The sequence below is a fragment of the Astatotilapia calliptera genome, chromosome 3 (assembly GCF_900246225.1).
Source record: "Astatotilapia calliptera chromosome 3, fAstCal1.2, whole genome shotgun sequence".
NCBI classification, from domain to species: Eukaryota; Metazoa; Chordata; class Actinopteri; order Cichliformes; family Cichlidae; genus Astatotilapia; species Astatotilapia calliptera.
The window spans coordinates 43,285,945-43,297,301 of record NC_039304.1 but is presented as its reverse complement, the minus strand read 5'-3'; the positions used below and the strand labels follow the sequence as shown (position 1 = coordinate 43,297,301).

General features: G+C 41.2%; 1 long non-coding RNA gene across 1 annotated transcript; it reads right to left on the bottom strand.

The window, feature by feature from the left end:
• Positions 1-6,337: 6,337 nt before the first annotated feature.
• LOC113010209 (uncharacterized) lies at positions 6,338-6,800 on the bottom strand. The gene is made up of 3 exons (XR_003270300.1): positions 6,773-6,800; positions 6,629-6,688; positions 6,338-6,546 (listed from the first exon to the last, which is right to left on the bottom strand). It is a non-coding gene; the product is annotated as an uncharacterized LOC113010209 (long non-coding RNA).
• Positions 6,801-11,357: the final 4,557 nt, after the last annotated feature.

The window sequence follows — 11,357 nt, the reverse complement described above, 5'->3', positions numbered from 1 at the left end:
AATTCATTCAGTTATTAGGTTAATAAAGTATCAACAGTGGACATGGTATCTTTTCTTAACTTGGCTTCTATTATATCTGTAACATGTCCCGATTCGTGATTGAGGTGAGAGACAAACAACCGCAGGTCCAAGTGCGTCAAAACAATGATTTTATTAAACACGTGTGGAGGAAATACACCATCACAATCCTCAGCATAAAACCCCCGTATTAAACACACGTGTGGGGAGATGAACACTGTCACACAGTCGGCGTCGATCTCCCCCGAACAATACACCAGCAGTTGTTTTTATAATATCAGGGTATCGTTTATGATGCCCCTCGTGCGTCAAAGCAGATAGATAACATGCATCAGTTACAGTAACCACAACCTTTTGACACATTCAAAAAGAAAAGTTCCTTCCTCTGTTCCTCCGCCAGATGCTTCCTGTTGACCTTCTTACTCTCGCTTACTTCTGGAACTAAACTGTCACTTATGCAGGCCCAAAATAAATGCAGTTACAAGCAACATATGTCTGAACTCTTACCTAGGAACAAGTCTATATACTGTATATGTGTGTACTAAACTGGTTCAAAACATACGTAAAAAACAGGAAATACTTTGTATCAATAGGTAACTTCACATCTGAGCAGACAAGTATCACATGTGGAGTTCCCCAAGGTTCCATCTTGGGACCCCTTCTGTTTAACATTTACATGCTCCCACTGGCACAGATTATAAACAACAACAAAATAAACTATCACAGCTATGCAGATGACACACAAATATATATCACAATGTCACCAGGAGACCGAGGCCCTGTACAGGCTCTTGGTAAATGCATTGAGGAAATCAATGACTGGTTGTGCCACAATTTTCTCCAGCTAAACAAAAACAAAACTGAGGTAATAGTCTTTGGCGCCAAAGAAAAATGATTACAGGTCACCAGAGAACTTCAATCTATACATCTAAAAACCACAAACCAGGCGAGAAATTTTGGTGTAGTGATGGATGCAGACCTAAACTTAGAAAAACACATTAAGACAATAACAAAGTCAGCTTACTATCACCTCAAGAATATATCAAGGATAAAATATCTGATGTCTCAACAGGACCTGGAAAAACTAGTCCATGCATTCATCTTTAGTAGGCTTGATTACTGTAACAGCATCTTTACAGGTCTACCTAAAAAATCAGTCAGACAGCTACAGCTCATTCAGAACTCTGCTGCTCGAGTCCTCACTAAGACCAAAAAAGTGGACCACATCAGTCCAGCTCTGAGGTCCTTACACTGGCTGCCTGTCCGTCAGAGGATAGACTTTAAAGTTCTGATGCTGGTCTATAAAGCTCTGAATGGTTTAGGACCAAAATACATCAGTGACCTCCTGACCCAGTATGAACCTTCCAGATCCCTCAGGTCATCTGGATCCGGTCTTTTATCAGTTCCCAGAGTCAGAACCAGACACGGAGAAGCTGCATTCAGCTTTTATGCTCCTTATATCTGGAACAAACTCCCAGAAAGCCTCAGATCAGCTGAAACACTCAGTTTATTTAAATCCAGGTTGAAGACTCACCTGTTCTCAGCTGCATTTGAATAAAGCACCAAATCCACACTTTTAAGTTTAAATTTCAAAACTTACATTTTAACTACTGATTTTATCTGTTTTGATTTTATCTGTTTTGATTTTATATACTGTTTTGTTTGTTTGTTTGTTAATTAGTTTGTTTGTTTGCTTGTTTTAATCAATTTTAAATCATGCTTTTTATTTGTTTCTGTTTCTAATGTCTCTGTAAAGCACTTTGAATCACCTTGTTGTTGAATTGTGCTATACAAATTGCCTTGCCTTGCCTCGCCTCGCCTCGCCTCGCCTCGCCTCCTGACGTATTCTGAGTCATCTGTTACCATGCAAACTCCAATGCAGCAGGTTGCTGAATACACACAGGCCTCTATTCAGGCCTGTCTCTAGATTATATGTGGTGTATATGCATTGTAAGCGTGTTCTTTCCATAGCTCTAAGCCACTTTACTCAATAGATCGGCCGGACGTCGCGTCGACCGAAGCTTCTGACCATCAATTATCTGACCGAGCATCAACTCTTTATTAAGCACCAAAATGCAATGTGTATAACATGATTACAGTTGCACCTGCAATGAAAGATTATTATGTGATTATGCTAACACCTGAAATACAGACTTTAATGTAGCATCAACAGCTTCAATAAATGCTTTGATGAAATGATAATTAATGCAATAGTAATGATAATGATTATGAATGGTAACAGTAAAATAATTTCCTAATCTCCACAAACACTACAAACTGAGTCATAGAATTCATTCAAATTCATTGTAACTGAAAGAAAGCAAATATAGGCATATTAAAATGTTTCTTTAATACTCTTACTGTATTTATCCTGATCTATTCTAAACTGTTTAGAAAGTTTGTCCAACGGTATGTGAGGAATAACAAGAATTTTTGTTCCTTTTCATGACGTTCCCCCTAAATCCAGGCAACATTAGAGCAATCAAAAAGCAATAACACAACCTACTGAGCAAATGATGAAATGCACTCTCGATATTTTGCTCTTTATGAACAAACTAGAAAAAAAAAATCACTGATGGAAAAAGAGGAATGTATTTTTAAAAAGTGAAATATTACCATATTTAAAATACACCCATTTTATCTGAATTATTTGCTTAATTCAGATACTGTAATATAAATTTACTGGCCAGTTCATAAGGTACACCTTGCTAGTGTAGACCTACCTTCATTCTTCATATCTCTTTTGAGATTCAACACGTGGAAATATTCACGCATGCTGATCCAAACTGACATAACTTCATCACACAGTTGCTGCAGATTTGTCAGCTGCACGTCCATAAGGCAAATCTCCCATTCTACCACATGCAAAAGCTACTTTATTGGAGTAACATCTGGTGACTGTGGAGGCCATTTGAGTGCAAAAAACTTATTTGTCATGATCAAGGAAGCAGTTTGAAATGATCTGAGCTTTGTGGCGCAGCACATTAACCTGTGGTTAAAACTCACAATGAGAACCATATAAAAATAAACTGTCACAGTTTGCCGGGGCGAGCCGTGTGGAGTTGTAGAAAGGACCCGAAAGGCGGCAGCTCTGGTGCAGGTGAATATTTATTTACAAGGTGGGTACAAATAGCACTGGGCCCTATTTCAGGAAGCCGGTTTAGTGGAAAAAGCTGAGTAAGTATACCCTGAGTTAACGAAAACTCTGGGTTTTCGGTTTCACAAAGCGAGTTTAGATTAATTCTGAGTGAGTTACTATGACGACACACTCCGTGAAGCTAACCTGCCCCCTAGCAGGTTTACTACAACTAACCCTGACTGTCTCCGCCTCTTTGTCGGAAACCTGACAGTAGGAAGTGTCGGACATGGCGTGTCCCTTCCTTGAAGAGCCAGTAGATCATGAAGCCCAAAATCTCCGCAGAGCTCTCCGCCGGGAGAGAGTGATTAGAGCGCGTTTGGACATTTTATCATTACCTGATAATTTTCTGTGCGAACGTTACCGTTTCTCAGCACAATCTCTAAGTTATTTGGATAACATCCTCAGGCCATATATTACGCATGTGACACATCGCGGACATGCTCTCAGTTCATTACATATTATTTGTATTGCACTTCGGTTTTTTGCAAACGGGAGCTTTCTGTATAATATTGGTGACGCTGAGCACGTTTCCAAGGCTACCGTCTGTCGGGCAGTCAGGAATGTTACAGTTGCACTGAAACGTCTCCTGTACTCGTCTGTGGTGTTCCCCGGTCATAGACCCACAAGATTCATCAAAGAGGGATGCCACAAAATTGCAGGTATCAGGATGACCAAAACTTAATTCATGATGTGGTGATACTTGAACTACTACTTAAATTGCACATTTATTTTCAGGGTTCCCAGGCGTGATTGGCTGTATAGATGGCACTCACATTCCAATCATTGCTCCTTCAGTAAATGAAGGAGACTATGTGAACAGGAAGTCTTTCCACAGCATTAAACTAGGAAGGCCCAGAGCCCAGCCATTTGGCTTTTCTACCTATAAAACCCGGAGAGTTGCCAAATGGCTTTTAGCTAGGCTTTAGCTTCAGCCAAGTGGAAGCTAAATTGGCTAGTCATTCATATGTAAATTGGGTTGTTACCTGGGAATTCTGGAGGGAGGGGAGTGGGGGTGTGTGATTGAGGGGGGGGGGGAGCTGCTAAAAGCTGTGCACAGTCACCAACTTGGAGTGTTTCAGTTTGATGCATTCTCAATCATCCAGGGAAATAAATCTCCAAAAGTCACCAACTTGGAGTGTTTCAGTTTGCCATCTTAGGGAGAAATCAACACACATGGGTGTATGTCCTTTGTTGCTGAGATTTATTGATAAAAACGGTACAAAAAACCAACCATTTGTACACATTTTTACAAGCGCCGTGTTCCTTTGCGGACAGTGTACTCCCGAACCATCTGGTCCATCACATCCACGCCACACTTTGTTTTGTTGTAAAGGGTGACCGTGTTTGGCTTCCTTTTGGTAGTGTTATCAGTCTGAACCACGCTGTGCATGCTGCTAAGAATATAGACTGTCTTCTTCCGTTTGGCCGCATACGCCGTCAACGTGGCAGCAGAGGTTGAAAACACCTAAGAAATAAGATAAATTGTTATTTCCATAGCCCTTTTACACACAATGAAACACATAAACATAGAACCACAAAAGACCTGCAACATACCTGAGTGGTGAATTCACTGCGATCTGTCTGTCTAGTGGATTGAGGAATTTCCCTGCGAATCTTGTTGACTGTGCTGAGGATGGTGGTTTTCCGTCCAAGAAGTTTTTGCGCAAGTGAAAGCGATGTGAAGAAATTGTCCATGGTAACATTTCTGCCCTTGTCTAGGAATGGTTCCATCAGCCTCATTACTACATTTTCAGAAAGTCTCTCCCCAGTGGGACGATTGGGGTCCTTGCCAAGATATGGGAAGACATTGCAAATGTACTTGGATTTTAGGTCGCAGGCCACCCAAAACTTGATGGGAAAAGGGTGTGATCACATTGATGCCACAATGGACGACTGATCAAGCCCTGTCACCCTTTACAACAAAACAAGGTGTGATCACATTGATGCCACAATGGACGATGCCACAATGGACGACTGATCAAGCCCTGTCATCCTTTACAACAAAACAGGGTGTGATCACAGGGCTTGGCTTCCTTTTGGTAGTGGACAATTGATCAGGAAGCCAAGCCAAGGTAAATGCAGACTACAGATACCATGGCAGTGCCAGGATTGTGAGTGATTGCTGAAAATGTTGGAATGTACTCTCACTTTTTATTATTATTTGTAAAAATGTCCTCCCTAAGACGGCAAACTGAAACACTCCAAGTTGGTGACTGTGCACAGCTTTTAGCAGCTCCCCCACGCCCTCAATCACACACCCCCACTCCCCTCCCTCCAGAATTCCCAGGTAACAACCTAATATACATATGAATGACTAGCCAATTTAGCTTCCACTTGGCTGAAGCTAAAGCTTAGCTAAAAGCCTACCAGCCATTTGGCTGGTGGCGGGTTTTAAAGGTAGAAAGGTAGAAGCCTGGGCCTTCCTAGTGTTAATGTACAGGTACATAGTTCCCTGTAGCATTTCAAACTAACAAATTATTTCATTATTGTAATGGATGCTAATTTGTGTTCTCTGCACTGTGAAGATCATATGTGATGCTGCCAACATTATCACAAATGTGGAAGCCAAGTGGCCAGGCTCTGTCCATGACTCACAAATATTCCGTGAATGTACACTGAGCACAAAATTTGGACATGGTGAGTTGAGAATACTTTAAAATATATAAAGACCAATTGCTTCAGGGACATTTGAACTGAAGTGTATCCTTCTGTCTTAGGAGAGTTCACTGGCTACTTGCTTGGTGATAGGGGGTATCCATGTTTACCCTATTTGCTTACCCCTTACCCTGACCCTGAACCGGGCCCACAGCAGCGATATAATCTGGCTAATTGCAGGACAAGAGCCAGAATTGAAATGACTATCGGAATGCTTAAGGCCCGGTTCCAGTGCCTTCAAAGACTCAGGGTCACCCCAGAAAGGGCATGTGACATTATTGTGGCATGTGTGATTCTTCACAACATTGCCACAATTAGAGGAGAACACTGTCCTTCTGAACCAAACATCAGCAGTGATCCAAACCATGAACATCCTGACCCTCCCACGGACATACAAGATGGAAGAGCAGTCAGAGACACCATATGTCACAATCATTTCTTTTGACCCATCACCTCAACATGTTGAAAGAAGAATAAACAGATGTTTTGTTCAACTGGCTTTATTGGTCGCCTGTATTTCCTGTACACAAAGTATTAATAAGTATATTATTATGTTGTTCAAACACTGAAATAATTCGTCCATCTCTGACCACTTCACCCACCCTTAACTGATGTTCCAGCAGTAAAATCTCAATCTTGGTCTTTTGGACCTGCTGCTTGAAGTGTTCCAAATCCAAGTCGCATTTTTTTATTTTCTTGATCAAATAGGTCTTGTACAGCTGCTTTACAGGGAGCTATTGAAACACAGAAAATAGCATTGCCATTCATAGTACATGCCTACTTAGGTTGGTTGTAAATCAGTGCTGAACATCTTACTGAGGAAAGGTTTGTTGGAGAAGTGGCTGGACCCTCTTCCTCTTCATTTCCATCATCACTCTGTTAGAGACATAGAAAGTCCATGGTTTTATTAAAGTACCACATTTTATTCAATTGTTATATTTTCCATTGTAAGATGTAAACCTCATAAAGTGTCTCTGTTGCTTCCTCCTCTGTAACAGCTGTCAATGTTTCTTCATTATTTTCCTGTAGTAAAGAAATAAACAACATTGCTGTTCTACTGTAAACTCATATAATCTGTGGAGTATTACTCACAACTGCATGTTGGTCTGGCTCAACAGGAGGCTGCACCAGATGCAGTACACCACCACCATCAACTGATAGAATATGAGGTTTATACAGGTCACTTATAACTTACAAGGGACCAAATGGCAATTAACAAACATACCAAGCACCTTACACTTCATTGTCATTATGCTCTCAAAGACAACCAAGACTGAGGGAAGGCAAGATCAGTAGGAAAATAACTTCACTACAAACAAATTCATTATGGTGAAGAGTTTATCAAATGAATGAGTAGCACTGCAAAGGTGACTGTGAAGAAAGGATGTATGCACATCATGTATTATTTTGAATTTACCCCCTATGTAGGCACTTGTGTCTTGGGGGGTTATTGACTCAGAGGATGTCCCCGCAGAGATGCCTTCAGCCACAGGGTGCCCACTGTTTTGGCTGAGGGCCAACTGCTCAGCCTCTGTGAGTGGTGGTGGTGGAGGACCCCCACCTGTTTTTCGGGCCTCCGCTTTTTTTCTGTTGGCTATAACGGGCCACATTTGAGCATACAGAGTAAGCAAATATGTACTTGTAATGTGCTCAGATAATTTCAATAAGTGCTTACAGAAAGAAAATTAATGTAGCCTCTAACTGCAATTGATTTACATGGGACAAACAGACCAAGCACTATGGCTCATAATACAATTACACCTTACCTGTTTGGACTATATTTTTATATTTCATTTTTACTTGCTGCCAGGAACGTTTGGGGCCTGTTGGGTTGCACCTGCGCTCACATCACATCACAAAATAAAATGTATAAAATAACAAATAAAATAACATATGATAAAATAACGTGTTAAATGGGTGGAAATCCCTAGATCAATGTTTAAATTAACACTCACGCATTGACTCTATTGGCTATGTTTTGCCATGCATGCTCCCTTTCTTTTGCAGCTGAGGCTGTGTTACTTTTTTTCCGCAAAATTTGCATGTTATCGGCATATGCTGCCATCAGAATTTCGGCCTCAAGCGCTGTGAAATACATTGACCGCGCCTTCTTTCCCTCCGTCTCCATGGTGACTCGCTTAATCTGTGCTCCGCTTATCAGGGCTTTATGTATCCTCGTCCGCGCGCTTCACTTGGGGTTAAAGCAACTCCGCGTTGACTGAACTAATTGTTATCAGCCTTTCTGAAACCGAATATTCTGAGTTGGACAGTTCGGGGTTACTCAACCCTGAGTATCGTTTTTCACTCTGAGTTTTCTAAACCGGCTTCCTGAAATAGGGCCCAGATCTCTAATCCCTAAACCTAACCAAGGAAAAATGGCAGCTTGGGTAAAAGACTGAAAGTTACGGCACACAATGATGTGTGCTGCTGGTAAAGTTTCTGGGCTGCCCGTCCTCAAAACAGCCATCCTTCAAGATTTCCTCCATTTAATGCAATGCATTATCAGGGATTGTAACGTCTAGTCCTTTTACTGAATGTTTTTCTTGAACTTTAATACTATAATTCAAGTATGTGGGCTAGAAAGTGGGACCAAGGAGGAATCATGTAAAATTCATACAATTTGTGTTTTTTTCAGAGACACTCATAGTACAGTCAGTGTTAGTCATTAATTTCTGACCCTAGCTCGTAGTGTATCACTCAGATCTTATAAGTGAAAGTGTAGCATCATCTCTGAGGAGACAAATAAGAAGAACTTTTATATTAATGTATCTCTGACAAACATAGAGTTTGACCCACTCCTTGATCCTCAACGTAAACTCGAAGAAGGAATATGGTTAGTGAGTTGTCCTTTAAGTGCGCTTGTGATTTGATTTGATTATAATAAGATTATAACATTGGACGTAGCCTCCTGTTAAAATTGTTCTGTTGCCAGTAGGCTATCTTTGAGATCTCCAGGTGTAGATGACTCATAAATGTAGGTAAACGAAAATATCCACAGACAGTTTTTACAGTATTATGTCCTCAGTATAACTCTGTATTCTATAATATTGTTTTCACTGTAGTTTACAGGCTTTAATGGGACATCTTTTTAAAATTATGACAAGAAGTTATCATGAGCTGTCAGACTGATATTTTATAACTTTCTTTGCATTTCTCTTTTTGTATTGACCAGATAATCATGAATGGGACATGGCTGAGTCGTTTAGGGGCAATGCATGAACACTGCAGATTATTACCAGAGAGCTGCCCCCAGAGCCTGTGGGTGTTTGGGGGTGCACAGCAGACTGGAAATCTCAACCGTATCCAAAATGTACCTTTAAAGTATCCACACATGGTACTGAATTTAAATCAATCACACAGTCATTTATGAGACAACCAAATGAGGCTCTATTAGCACCTCATGCTAAAAATAAGCATAAGAAAATTAGAATGTTGAATACCAGATGCAAGGTTTTAAGCCAATACTGCTGTACTACTGTTAATGAAACACAAACAAACAGTACATACATATAATAATAACAACAACAACAATAATAATAAATGGTTATACCTGTTTGTTACCGTCTGTTTTCAAGTGCAAAGGGTATCAAACTCTGACTTTACCTTGTGCACAGTTTTGCTGTAAATACATTCCTTCACTCCACTCAAGCTCAAGACAAACGGTCTACCTGATGATGGCAGCTGATGTGGGCGACCGTGGCTCAGGGGGATGGGAAGCGCATCTGTAACCGGAAGGTCGGGCTGTCTGTCCTGGTCGTTGTGTCCTTCGGCAAGACACTTTACCCTACCACCTACTGTTGGCCAGAGGGGCCGATGGTGCGATATGGCAGTCTCGCTTCTGTCAGTCTGCCCCAGGGCAGCTGTGGCTACAACCGTAGCTGCCTCCACCAGTGTGTGAATGTGAGAGTGAATGAATAGTGGCATTGTAAAGCGCTTTGGGTGCCTTGAAAAGCGCTATATAAATGCAATCCATTATCATTAATATAGTCCAATCACACGATTTACATTCGTATATACGCAGCTAATCAACGTGGTTGACAGGCTATGACAGCGTCCTTATGTGCCGACACCGGTGTTTTAGCAAAGCGGCTGATGTGGAGTGAAGCCACGTTAATGACAACGTGTACAACCATTGGAGATGTGAGCAGGACAGACGGAACAACTGCCGGAAAAAGTGTGGACTTTATACCAGTTTTTAAATTGTGTTGATCGGCCATGTAAAACCAGAGTTATGATAAAAATACGCAATGTGTCACGGTTGTTAAAGAGTGGACTCAGGCACAGAGCTCAGAAATAAAGACAGTGCGTTTATTTACAGTGCAGCAAGGTAACAACAGTTCAAATGTGCAACTATGGTGATAGTGAGTCCTTCCTTCTGTGTAAGCCTGTGCGTGGTAGTGAAACCAAACATTGTGTTAGATCCTGACACAATAGCTGTGCCCCAAAACGCCGGCTGCATCCTCCGGAGGCCGCATGTGAAGGCCGATTACGTCACAGCCAGGCGTCGAAGGTCGACTCCTTCAAATGCGGCCGATAAATGCGTCCTTCATTTCCACGAATTTGAAGGATGGGTCGGGTGTGTCCTGTCACTACCCGATCCGTACCGGAAACCCGATCGGTACCCTGCATGCGCGAAAGGTGTCTACTTCCGGTCGAAGCATTTTACGATAGTTACAGGTCAGAGTATCTGTTAAGATGTTAAGAATAACAAGTAAAATGTTTCCGATAATGAAACATTTAATATAATGTAGACAAAAACAAAAAAATAAAAAGATAGTTACGGATCAGGACTCACCGATCCTTACTGCGTATGTGCAAAGTCGGACCGTACAAATCGGGTCTACCCGATCCGTACGGCGCAGATGTTTTATTCTTCTTCTGTTCGTTTAATGGCAGTTTACTCCCCAGTGTACGAGGATACCACCACCTGCTGACCGAGCAAAGGAACCCTATTGTAAACTGAATTAGCATCATTACAAATGTGTGTTAATTTTGATTTAATGATAGTCGAGTGTGTTTATGCTTGTTTGTGTGGAGAGGATTGATTGGAATACTGATGATGATGTCTGCTATCACTGTCAGTTGTCAGTAAACACTTCATCTGGCTGATGAATGTTCACGTTACATATTACAAAGTCTGCATTATTAACTCTGTAATTAGGCACCATTCTTCTTATTTTACGGTGCTGTTCTTTGGGGAACGCTCTCTGTTGAGGAGAAAAGCATGAATTTGTTTGTATACGGATTATCCATAGTTTAAATGTCCTGGTAGTTGCAAAGGAGGCAGAGCTGTTGAGAAATGCTAGGAGCTAACTGGGTGCTAACCGCATCATTCAAATATATTGAATGTCGCAATGTTGTAGCCCACCATATCCCAGAATTCATAGCGTGGCCGAGCCAAATTTCAGCTGCCAACAATGGCGGGTGCTACTAAGTTTTAAAATTACTCTTATTAATCTTTCTGGGCCACAAAATAAACATATTTTAAGGCGAGAAAGGGTTCCTTGGGATTTTCACACATAATGAATAAACGATAAACAGAAAA